We start from the raw sequence: 12,789 nt of genomic DNA on the forward strand, positions 1-12,789 counted from the left end.
AGCACTTCTGAAAGGTTGCCGACCCCTGGGCTAGTGGGTCCAGGCTCCAGCACCAAGAACCTGGTCAGTTTTCCCAGCCCTGTCCATGGGGCGTTTCCGCTTTCAGAAATGGGGGGACGGTCACCCCCTCCCAATGGGCCTGTTCAGAAAACGAGGCCCAAGGTGAACATGTCCCAGCCGATTTATTACATCCTGTCCCCTCCCTGCCTCACCCTGTGTATTTCCTGCCCCTCCCCGCTACAAACCAAACACACACACACACACACACACACAGCTCCCTGAAAATCTCCTACCTGAGCTACACCTCAGCCATTTCTCTTCCCCGTCTCCTGGAAGATGGGACGATCTGGAGCGAAATGTGGACGTGATTCTTCAGCCTGTCAGGGTGAGAGGGACAAGTGGGGAGCTTTCAGAAGGGGCGTTGGTCCATGTCACACCCCGATTCCCCCCCCAGGGTCTTTCCCTGCAGAAAGACGCTCTAGACTCTGCCACCCTGGGAAAACCCTGCGTCGCTTTGGCTTGGCCTACGCTCAGGCTTCCTTGGGTATAATTGACGTCACTCGGGAGAGCTTCTCCCACCCACACAGCTACTGCCTCTTGCAGGGGTGGAGATTTTATGCCGACAGCAGCCACCGAAATGCTTCTCCTGTAGCCTTTGGCCCTTCATTACAACAATGACCTGGCCCCTCCCACCAGGGCTGGACCCACCGAGGCAATTTTAAACCCTGCCAGGGACAGAGGCTCTGAGACAAATGCTAGAAAAAAAGCAGAATCAAAGGAGCCACTTGGGTGGATTCCCCCTGACATTGTTCCCCGGAAGTGTTATTTACTCCTTCTCATAACACAAGAACTAGGGGTCACCCAACGAAATTAATAGGCAGCAGGTTTAAAACAAACACAAGGAAATATTTCTTCACACAATGCACATTCAACCTGTGGAACTCCTTGCCAGGGGATGTTGAGAAGGCCAAGACTATAACAGGGTTCAAAGAAGAACTAGATAAATTCATGGTGGACAGGTCCATCAAGGGCTACTAGCCAAGCTGCTCAGCGATGCAACCCCGTGATCTGGGTGTCCCTAGCCTCTGACTGCTAGAAGCGAAGAGAGAATGACAAGATCATGTGATCATTGCTTGCTCTGTTCATTCCCTCTGGGGCACCTGGCACTGGCCGCTGTCGGAAGACAGGATACTGGGCTAGACAGATCGTGGCCGTTTTTCTGTTTAAGGTCCCCCAGACAGCACATCCGCCCAGCAGGGCCGTGACCTGACAGGGGCAGGAACTGGCCTTTCCTCGCTCTACTCCTCACCTTGTTCCCAGGACACTCAATCTGCCCCGGGTGACGCAGTGACTGGATTTGGGCAGATTTGGGAGCTGGGAACCTCTCTCTCCTGCTGCCCGTTTCGCTGTCACCCTTCCCCTTCCCGTCTCCTTCTCTCTCCGCTCTGCCTGGGAGAACTGGTGACTGTCCCGTTCCCGGGGTGTTTGCTCTCCAGGGAGAGCCTGGCTGTGTCCCTCTGGGACCCGCAGAGACACAGGGAGTCCCTTCCCCTCTGGTACAAACTCACCCGCTGGTCCCTGAAAAGTCACTTTCCTGCCCGTCCCCAGCACTTTCCTGCAGTTCTCTCCACATCGCCTGGAGGCTCTGGCTCAGGGCTGGTGCGGGCAGAGCCCGGGGCTAGTTCCAGCCACGGGGGAAAGTCCCCACCTGGGCTGGGCACAGAGGGGGCATTAATAAAGGTCTCCCCCCAACACAGACCCGGCTGGGGGAGCAGCAGCTGCTCAGTCTGGGCTCCCAGATCACGACGTCAGAGGCAGCAGCGTCTGACCCAGAAAAAACAACTAACTCTAGGGGCAGAGAGAAACAGTTTCGCTTGAAACTTTATGGTAACTGGTGACCAGTTTTCCCCCCAGGGTCAGTTCAGAAGCCGCAGATTTCATTGCCCGGACTCACACCAGAACCAGTTTGAACTGGTCTTTTTAACTGAGTTGGAGCCAGACTTGATCCATAATTTTTCTCTTACTCAGCAACCCTGAATCTGAACTGAACTGGGGGGGAAAACTGGTCACCAGTTACCATAAAGTTTCAAGCGACAAAGAGTCTTGTGGCACCTTATAGACTAACTTAGTCTATAGACACAGAAGTTAGTCTATAAGGTGCCACCAGCCTCTCTGTCCTTTTGACAGATCCAGACTAACACGGCTACCCCTCTGATACATAAAGTTTCAGCCGGTTTTAAGCTCAGTATCTGATCAAATAAAATGAACCCTTCTCTGCTCTTTCCTTCATGATCAATAAGACCCAGGCAGGCGATTGCTCCGGCAGGGCCTGCCCCAGTAGGAGGAGAAGAGGAGACAGCCCCTAGGAGCAGAGAGGAAGGTAGGAGGGAAGAAGTGGGGGCCTCCCGGTCCCAGAAGTTAACACTAACTCTTCAATCCCAAGGAAAAAGGTACTGGTTCCCCAACTTTTCTCCCCCTTAGACGGGCCTCCCACCACCCAGCCCCAGCCCCTGGGGCAGCTCCTCCTTCCAAATGCCCCACTGGACACAGGCCCCAAATTCAGTTCCCCACTGAAGGAAGCCGCTCCTACCCCCCCCCCCCCGGCCCTGCCTGGTATCTGAACCATTTTGGGGTGTCTTGAACCAGTACCAAACCGACCCCCAATTCCACTCCTTGCTGGCCAGGGCTGGCAGTGACTCTGGAGTGACACCGAATCCTGCACAGAAATCAGACCAGCACCCAGTCAGGCCGGTCAGCCCAGGAGTCAGAGCCCCAAATAACGAAATTGTCTGGAAACAAAATATTAAATCGAGAGCCGAGTGCGGGAGGAGAGGCGGAGGGTGGATAGTTGCTGGGTAAATTTGCAGCCCTGCAGGGAAATCCCCTCCATCCCCCCCCCCCTCACTTGCAAGGCTTATGTTACCATTTTGGGGGTAGGGAGGAATCTCCGATGGCTGCTGGGGGGGCAGCGCCTCCAGCCCACCCCCCTCCCAGTCCATTGGGTGAGGGACCTGATCTCGTATCTCTCACAACCCCTTCCCCTTATCCCCCCTCCCCGTCTCCCCTTTCCCCAGCCAGCGTCCCCTTGTTCTCCCATTGTCCCTCCAGCCTCCCCCCCACAGCTCCCCTCACATCTTCCCCCGATCCCAGCCTCCCATCCCCCATCACCCTTTCCCCCTCACATCTCCCCCGATCCCAGCCTCCCCTCCCCTTCCCTCACAGCCCCCCCCACATCTCCCCCATCCCAGCCTCCCCCTCACAGCCCCCCACATCTCCCCCATCCCAGCCTCCCCCTCACAGCCCCCCCACATCTCCCCCATCCCAGCCTCCCCCACATCTCCCCCATCCCAGCCTCCCCCTCACAGCCCCCCCACATCTCCCCCATCCCAGCCTCCCCTCACAGCCCCCCCACATCTCCCCCATCCCAGCCTCCCCCTCACAGCCCCCCCACATCTCCCCCATCCCAGCCTCCCCCTCACAGCCCCCCCACATCTCCCCCATCCCAGCCTCCCCCTCACATCTCCCCCATCCTAGCCTCCCCTCACAGCCCCCCACATCTCCCCCTATTCCAGCCTCCCCTCCCCCATCACCTCTTCCCCTCACAACCCCCCCCATCTCCCCCTGTCCCCCCACACTGGGGCTGGCGACCGCCCCCCTGGGCACAAGTCTGGGATTTGCAGCCCGGGGGGGTGGGGGCGGGTCTCTCTCACCTTCCCTCCCAGCGCTGCCCCCCCCGGAGCTGGGGGCTCTGTCCCGTCTGCAGCCCGGGCTCCGGGACCCGGAGTCACTGCGGAGCGAATGCGAATCACTTCCTGCCGCCGGGGCGGTGACCCCAGCCCGCTGCTAGGTCCTAGCGATCTCCCCGGCCCGGCTTGTGCAGGGCTGGCGGCAGAGTCTGTCCGACACCCGCTCCTGGGCTGGGAACAGGAGACTCCAGATTCCCCCCAAAACTCCGTGTCCCACATCTGGCGGGTTGGACGGACTCGCTTCTCCGTTCCCGGAAAGTCTCTGAGCAGCTCCCACCTTTCTGCTGCTGCGAGTCCCTTGTTCTCCCGCCCTGGTCAGCCGCTTTAGATCCAGTTCTGAACCTTTTTCAAAATGCTATTGTTATTTCTCCGATTCCTCTCAGCACCTCATCCTTTACCCGTGTCAACGCTGTGCCGAGGAAAAGTGCAATTCACGTTGTGTTTTCGTAGCAAACACTTCCTGAAAACAGGCATAAGTCATGAGTTGCCAGGCTCTTTAGCAATGACCTCTGTGTTTCTAGTACAGCACTTCCCTGTGGGGTTTTTTTTTTTTTTACTGTGACTTTTCATTTGGAATTTTTAATTCTAAATTTTTCTTCTTATTTTTATGGCACAAGTTGAGTCTGTTGGATCATGTGACTTCCAATCAGTTTGTTAGAGGGCTTTCCCTCCACCCTCCCACTTCCCTGGTTCTTGTCAGGCAGACAGCAAGCAGCAAAAGACCAGAAGTCCGAAGCGCAGATAATGCGATGTTTATTGGGGTTAGTTTCCAAGCAGGCATATTCCAAACCGCTTCACACCAGTCGGGCTTCTCTCTATACGCGATAGAGTCTGGTCCCCAGTGTTCCCTGCACAGCTCTGACTCCACAAAGCATTTACCTCACGTCCCCCTTCCTGCAGAGCGTTTTCCCCACGTCCCCCTTCCCGGGTCCGACCCCGCAGAGCGTTTTCCCTGTGTCCCCCTTCCCGGCTCCGACCCCGCAGAGCGTTTTCCCTGCGTCCCCCTTCCAGGCTCCAACGCCACAGAGCATCTTCCCCGCATCCCCCTTCCCGGCTCTGACGCCACAGAACCTTTATCCCGCCTCCCCCTTCCCGGCTCCACAGAGTGTTTTCCCCACATCCCCCTTCCCGGGTCCGACCCCGCAGAGCGTCTTCCCCGTGTCCCCCTTCCTGGCTCCGACACTGCAGAGCATCTTCCCCGCATCCCCCTTCCTGACTCCGCAGAGCGTTTTCCCCATGTCCCCCTTCCCGGCTCCAACGCCGCAGAGCCTTCCTGTGTCCCTGTTCCCCAGTGTCATTTCCCAATTCCCTCCTCCTCCTCCTTTGCAGGCCCAAATATACCTGCACTGCAGGCCCACAGTCCCGCCCCTTACAATTAGGGTCATGTTCCATTTTGGGTCTGGGGTCTTCATCCCACCCCTTTTGTACCCCATGGGATGGGTAAGGACTGCAGTCAGGGACAGGCATTTCTTTGGTCTTTTAGTGTTTTAGGGTGACCAGAAAGCAAGTGTGAAAAATCAGGATGGGGGTGGGGGGTAATAGGAGGCTATATACGAAAAAGACCCAAAAATCAGGACTGTCCCTATAAAATCGGGACCTCTGGTCACCCTAAGTGTTTTATACCTCCCCCCCCCACACACACACACACACACGCCCCTTTGTCCCTCCCGACTGGTTGCTTGACTTTGCTTTGAGATAGGGGTTGAGGCAATCTTAAAGTGTGCTCTGCGTAACACTTCAACTGCTCTTTCCTGTTCCCATTGTACTAACAAATCCAGATGACTAGGCAGAAGCAACCTCACAGTATCTTTGTCCCTGGTTTACACATCTTAGTGTAAGAGTATCAAAAAGTCCAACCCAAAATTCTACCCCAGGCTAACAAACCGACCTAGATACTAACACTGATTTCCTGGCCTGGTGTCAAAACTTGTATTTGAGGCACCAAGGGGGGTTGCCTTTCTCAATTGTTATTTTGCCTCTCAATCCAGCCTTTAGTGCTTTTTCGCATGTCACTGCTTGTGTGTGGAATTTGGTTCCCAAATATTCACTAAGGGTCGTATACGATCTCCTATTAAATCCTTCTCAAAGGCAAAAAATCTACTGTCATTTTTGCTGAACATAAGAACGGCCGTACTGCGTCAGAGCAACGGTCCAGCTAACGCAGTATCCTGGCTTCCAGTCGTGGCCAGTGCCAGGTGCTTCAGAGGGAATGAACAGAACTGGTTAATCACCTCGTGATCCATCCCCTGTCGTCCACACCCAGCATCAGGCAGTTTAGGGACACCCTAATAACCATTGGTGGACTTAGTATCTAACTCTTTTTGAACCCAGTTATAGTTTTGGCCTTCACAACCTAATGAACATTTAACTTCCCCTTAGGCTCTGAGTTTCATTGATTTCAATCCTTGATTTCACTGGAAGGTAGCAGCACAAGTGGAATTCAGAAACCTAAGCCCTTGTCAGCATCCATCCCTAATTCCCACTCACTGGGGCTCTGATTCGAGCTGATCACAACATTCAAATGTCAAAAGAGGACTTCTCTGTGACAACATGTGCAAAAACGTTCCCACTGTTCCCCCGAGCTCCAGTTTGGACCCACACACGGGTTGCTCTGGGCCAAGGCTGGGCTCTTGCACAAGATCTTGCCTAGTAGAGTCATGTGGCTGGTTTCAGATCTCTCTCCCTTTCACGGTGAGAAAGCGATTCATGACAATATGAACAGCCAGTGTCTGCCTGAGTCTGCAGACAGCCCCCCGGACTGCGAAGCACAGCGAGCATTACAACCTGGGTGGAGGTCTACTAGCTCCATGGAGACCACCTGAACAGACCTGGTCCCCGCTGCTCTTGGGGGCACCTGGGCTAATTGGTGAGGGGGGATTCTGCTTTTCTGGATTCTGCTGGATTGGCTTCTCTTTGAGATGGTTCACCTCCCCCCCCACACTTAGGATAGGAGCCCACTCTGTTAGCAGGTATTTAACACCCACTAGCAGCCAGCCCCACACCCGATGCACCCCTCCCCCTGGCCGGCCCCATCAATAAGCTCCTCCCCCTCCCTCCCGCACTCAGGGGAGGGGGTGGAACTGGGCAGGAAGAGGTGGGGTGGAGGCAGGAAGAGGTGGGGTGGGGCCTTGGGGGAAGGGGTGGAGTATGGGGCTAAGCCGGGGATGGAGCAGGGGTGGGAAGAGGTGGGATGAGGGTGGGGAAAGGAGGAAGCCGGCGCCTGTGTCACTTAACTCCCCTCCTTCATTCTGACCCGCAGGCTCCAGGGGTCAGACTTTGTGGTACGAAGGTGATATTGCACTTGTTATACACCTCTACCCCGATATAACGCGACCCGATATAACATGAATTCGGATATAACGCGGTAAAGCAGTGCTCCGGGGGAGCGGGGCTGCACACTCCGGCAGATCAAAGCAAGTTTGATATAACGCGGTTTCACCTATAACGCAGTAAGATTTTTTGGCTCCCGAGGACAGCGTTATATCGGGGTAGAGGTGTACCAAGAAAATAAAAACCAGCAGGATCTTATTAAAGGGGATAAGACAATATGCTGCATTTATTGTGACTACAGAAAGAATTACAGTAAGCAATCAGTTACAGCTATAACATTTCATTCATTCACTCAGACACACAGAGTTCTGCGAGGCTGTGATAGTTACCAGCCTGGAGGTTGCTCGTGCCAGGTGGCCTGGACACGAGGATGGAGCCGAGTCTTGTCAGATGTGCATCCGATGCTCCTGGAAGATGGTCGCAGACCCAGACTCACAGTCCTCAGTCTTTAGGGTCTGTCTTTATAGGAATTCATAGATTCATAGATTCTAGGACTGGAAGGGACCTCGAGAGGTCATCGAGTCCAGTCCCCTGCCCGCATGGCAGGAATTCATCCTTATCCAAATTCATAGGGATTGCTTCATCATGCTGTTCTCAGATTTGAAGTGATAATCAATCACCGTTCTCACGTTTGAAATGATAGTCCATCATGCAGATGGCCCAGCAGTGACGGCTTGTTGTTATCCGGTTCTTCGGCCCTCCTGTCCAAAGGCAGCACGCGAGCTGATTTTCAGTGGCACTCACACTGCCCGGGCCCTGGCCACCGGTCCGGGGGGCTCTGCATTTTCATTTAATTTTAAATGAAGCTTCTTAAACTTTTTAAAAACCTTATTTACTTTACACACAACAATAGTTTAGTTCTATATTATAGACTTATAGAAAGAGACCTTCTAAAAATGTTAAAATGTATTACCGGCACATGAAACCTTAAATTAGAATGAATAAATGAAGACTCGGCTCACCACTTCTGAAAGGTTGCCGACCCCTGCCCTACAGGGTTTTCTGGTTATCTCCATCCTGCACATTCTTCAGCCAAACGTTCCTCGGTAGTTATTATTTATCAGGCTGGCACTTCAACCTTTTATTACTCATTCAAACATACATTTACAATCATATCCTATTTCACTTAACATAACCATTCTCAAATCACTGGGGCATGACAGACTCCAATGAATCCATCCATGCCACTTGTCACACATGAAAAGAAAACAAGCAAGATAGGAATGTAAAAGTGGAGGAACAACAAATCTTGTTCCTGAATTCAGAAAAACATTTGTAACGTTGTTATCTTACCACTTTTAGGACAAACTCTTAGTCTCCGAATGTTTTTTTACAATTAGCACAGACCTTGCAAATTAACAGGCCTGCTTCACTTAGCACAAACTCAAGCAAGGCTGAGAGACATATCTCTTTCTAATAATACAAGCCAACTCCGGGGTCTCTACCGGACCATATTTTCCCCAAAATAATTAATGTATTAATTATTACTTTTAATCCAACATACTTGCAGTAGGTTTTATTATTATTCTATGTATTATCTGGATCATTCTCGTACCCCAAAACCCTGATCAAAGATCCTGGCAGAAATTTATGTTTTTTCACATCCCCCCTATCCAGTCTAAATCTGGGATACTGAATTAGCGGGTGAAATTTTAATCCTGTGTAATGCATATTGTGACGGGTTGGATCACAGAAACCCCCTTGGGAACTGCCACCCGATGTGCAAAGACTACCCCTGCTTCTGTTTTCCCTGCCAGCTCAGGACTCCAGCACCCTGTCTTGCTGAGCCAGACACTCCTGTCTGGCTCCAGACACAGACCCAGACTCCCAAAGCTGCAAGTTTACCTGAAAACAGCTCGCAGTAGCGTGCTTGTCTTTAGCACTCAGATGCCCAACTCCCAATGGGGTCTAAACCCAGATAAATCCGTTTTACCCTGTATAAAGCTTATGCAGGGCAAACTCATAAATTGTTCGCCCTCTATAACACTGATAGAGAGATATGCACAGTTGTTTGCTCCCCCAGGTATTAATACATACTCTGAGTAAATTACTAAATAAAAAGTGATTTTATTAAATACAGACAGTAGGATCTAAGTGGTTCAAAGTAGTAACAGACAGAACAAAGTAAGTCACCAAGCAAAATAAAATAAAATGCGCAAATCTATGCCTAATCAAACTAAATACAGATAATCTCACCCTCAGAGATGTTTCAGTAAGTTTTTCTCAGACTGGACACCTTCCAGGCCTGGGCACAATTCTTTCCCCTGGTACAGCTCTTGTTGCAGCTCAGGTGGTAGCTAGGGGATTCTTCATGATGGCTTCCCCTCTCTCTTCTCTTCCCCCCCTTTATATATCTTTTGCATAAGGCGGGAACTCTTTGTCTCTCTGGGTTTCCACCCCCCCTCACTGGAAAAGCACCAGGTTAAAGATGGATTCCAGTTCAGGTGACATGATCACATGTCACTGCAAGACTTCATTACTCATTTGCCAGCACACACATATACAGGAAGACTCACAGGTAAATACAGCCATCTGCAGACAATGGGAGTCATCAAGATTCCAAACCATCATTAATGGTCCACACTTTACACAATTACAATAGGCCCTCAGAGTTACATTTTATATTTCTAGTTTTAGCTACAAGAGTGGTACATTTATACAAATCAGATGATCATACTCAGTAGATTATAAGCTTTGTAATGATACCTTACAAGAGACCTTTTGCGTGAGGCATATCCCAGTTACTTACATTCACTTATTACCGTATTTTCTCTAAAACCAGCTCAGTTACATTATATTGACTTATTATCAAGTTTTTATAAGACCATATAGACTGCACAACGTCACACCCTCCTCCTGAACTTACTGCCAGAGACTTGGACACTGACCATGGCGGAGGCAGTATACCTAAAATTCGTTTTTGGGCTCCCCTATGGGGCAGACACTCCTGTGTCCCCCAAAAGGGAAAGAGACCCTGACCCAGCTGTAGGCTCACAGCTTCCAGCTATGAGGGACCTTTCGCTGGCCAGCAAAATCCCCCCCCTTTCACTCAGGTTGGGTTTGCTTCCAGCTAGAGTCCTTGGGGTTTGTTCCCACCGCAGCAGTCACCAGAACCCCAACTTCCAGCTCCAGGATACATGTCTCTGTGCACCTCTTCCACTCCATTACAGCCAGGTTATGCTTCTGGGTCTTAATTGCTTTGTCTCTTAAGTTCAGGCTGGTGGGCAGCCTTTTCTTTTTCCAGGTCAGGCTTTCCCCAGACAAATTGTACATCAATTTCCATTTATCTTCCCTTGAGACCATCACTTGATGAGCTGGGATACCACAGAGAACACCCTCCTGCCAGAACAGGCACCCCTCCACTCCTGTCTTGCTAAATTAGACACCCCAGTCAGCTTCAGCACAGACAGAGGTTGGGCCACACCCATCTGCAGTTCACTGAAACTGAGATGCACTCAGCTCAGGGGCTTCTTAGTTAACAGAGACATTCCCAGTGCCCATTGTTCAGTCTTTCTGGGCAATTTGCAACTTGTGTAGTTTTAGCTTCTTTTGATCTTCATTCTTACTTATTTTGCTTCCTTTTCTGTCCCTACTTCCCTTTCCCGAAATAAGCAAACAGAAAATAACAAACCAGTAACCACTTTGTCTGTTCTCCAGCCACCACACTTAAAACTCACGTAAAATCACTACCAGTATCTCAAAGCAATCAGCTGTGCACAGATCCTGCTCGACTACGCCACTGTGACGGGTTGGATCACAGAAACCCCCTTGGGAACTGCCACCCGATGTGCAAAGACTACCCCTGCTTCTGTTTTCCCTGCCAGCTCAGGACTCCAGCACCCTGTCTTGCTGAGCCAGACACTCCTGTCTGGCTCCAGACACAGACCCAGGGTCTGAATCACTTGCCCCAAAGCTGCAAGTTTACCTGAAAACAGCTCGCAGTAGCGTGCTTGTCTTTAGCACTCAGATGCCCAACTCCCAATGGGGTCTAAACCCAGATAAATCCGTTTTACCCTGTATAAAGCTTATGCAGGGCAAACTCATAAATTGTTCGCCCTCTATAACACTGATAGAGAGATATGCACAGTTGTTTGCTCCCCCAGGTATTAATACATACTCTGAGTAAATTACTAAATAAAAAGTGATTTTATTAAATACAGACAGTAGGATCTAAGTGGTTCAAAGTAGTAACAGACAGAACAAAGTAAGTCACCAAGCAAAATAAAATAAAATGCGCAAATCTATGCCTAATCAAACTAAATACAGATAATCTCACCCTCAGAGATGTTTCAGTAAGTTTTTCTCAGACTGGACACCTTCCAGGCCTGGGCACAATTCTTTCCCCTGGTACAGCTCTTGTTGCAGCTCAGGTGGTAGCTAGGGGATTCTTCATGATGGCTTCCCCTCTCTCTTCTCTTCCCCCCCTTTATATATCTTTTGCATAAGGCGGGAACTCTTTGTCTCTCTGGGTTTCCACCCCCCCTCACTGGAAAAGCACCAGGTTAAAGATGGATTCCAGTTCAGGTGACATGATCACATGTCACTGCAAGACTTCATTACTCATTTGCCAGCACACACATATACAGGAAGACTCACAGGTAAATACAGCCATCTGCAGACAATGGGAGTCATCAAGATTCCAAACCATCATTAATGGTCCACACTTTACACAATTACAATAGGCCCTCAGAGTTACATTTTATATTTCTAGTTTTAGCTACAAGAGTGGTACATTTATACAAATCAGATGATCATACTCAGTAGATTATAAGCTTTGTAATGATACCTTACAAGAGACCTTTTGCGTGAGGCATATCCCAGTTACTTACATTCACTTATTACTGTATTTTCTCTAAAACCAGCTCAGTTACATTATATTGACTTATTATCAAGTTTTTATAAGACCATATAGACTGCACAACGTCACACATATACATTAAAAAAAAAAACAGCAGAAAGGCAGATTAGGCTACTCAAGTATAGATTTTCACCACAGCCTCAACTTTGAAAAGCAAAGAAATATGCATTTCAAGGGAATACCTACTCCATTCTCTGCTACAGAGTCTGTGGAACTCCTTGCCAGAGGAAGTTGTGAAGGCCAAGACTATAACAGGGTTCAAAAAAGAACTGGATAACTTTATGGAGGATAGGTCCGTTAATGGCTATTAGCCAGGGTTGGCAGGGATGGTGTCCCTAGCCTCTGTTTGCCAGAAACTGGGAATGGGCAACAGGATGGATCACTTGATGATTCCCTGTTCTGTTCATTCCCTCTGGGGCACCTGGCATTGGCCACGGTCAGAAGACAGGATCCTGGGCTAGATGGACCTTTGGTCTGACCCAGTGTGGCTGTTCTTATGGACACACTCCTAAAACCATTGTCAGCGGGACGCTGCCCCAGCCCAGATATGTGCCTTTGACAGGAAGTGGTCTATGCGCTGCACTCAATGTATTCATCTCACTCGCCCTGCAAAGCAAATCCTTAATTCTGACCTCAGCAAACATGGCTTGTGCCTGGAACAGAGCCAGGGCCCAGGTTGCTGAAGGAGTTTAGGCTTAAGGATACTTGGAAAGAAGTGGCAAGAGTCTCCCCTAATCACATGCTTCCAGGAGCTGGGGGTCTAACAAACACAGCAAATATTGTGAGACTCCATGAGATGAAATCATGGGAGCTGGCAACGCACTGAGCCAGAGCAGCCCTGGTGTAAGTGAGAAG

At 50.4% G+C, this 12,789-nt stretch overlaps 2 protein-coding genes across 18 annotated transcripts in view; one reads left to right on the plus strand and one right to left on the minus strand.

Moving 5' to 3' along the window:
- Window positions 1-371, minus strand: part of LOC112060802 (thaicobrin-like) — a 28,889-nt gene extending 28,518 nt beyond the window's left edge. The window contains exon 1 of the mRNA XM_024112761.3: window positions 294-371. The gene's annotated coding sequence lies outside the window, so the exon portion shown is untranslated. The remainder of the gene's footprint in view (window positions 1-293) is intronic.
- LOC103306853 (zinc finger protein 436-like) overlaps window positions 1-12,789 on the plus strand; it is a 495,746-nt gene that overhangs the window by 115,011 nt on the left and 367,946 nt on the right. The gene's annotated exons all lie outside the window — the stretch shown is intronic.

Source organism: Chrysemys picta, chromosome 16 (genome assembly GCF_011386835.1).
Source record: "Chrysemys picta bellii isolate R12L10 chromosome 16, ASM1138683v2, whole genome shotgun sequence".
Taxonomy (NCBI): Eukaryota; Metazoa; Chordata; order Testudines; family Emydidae; genus Chrysemys; species Chrysemys picta.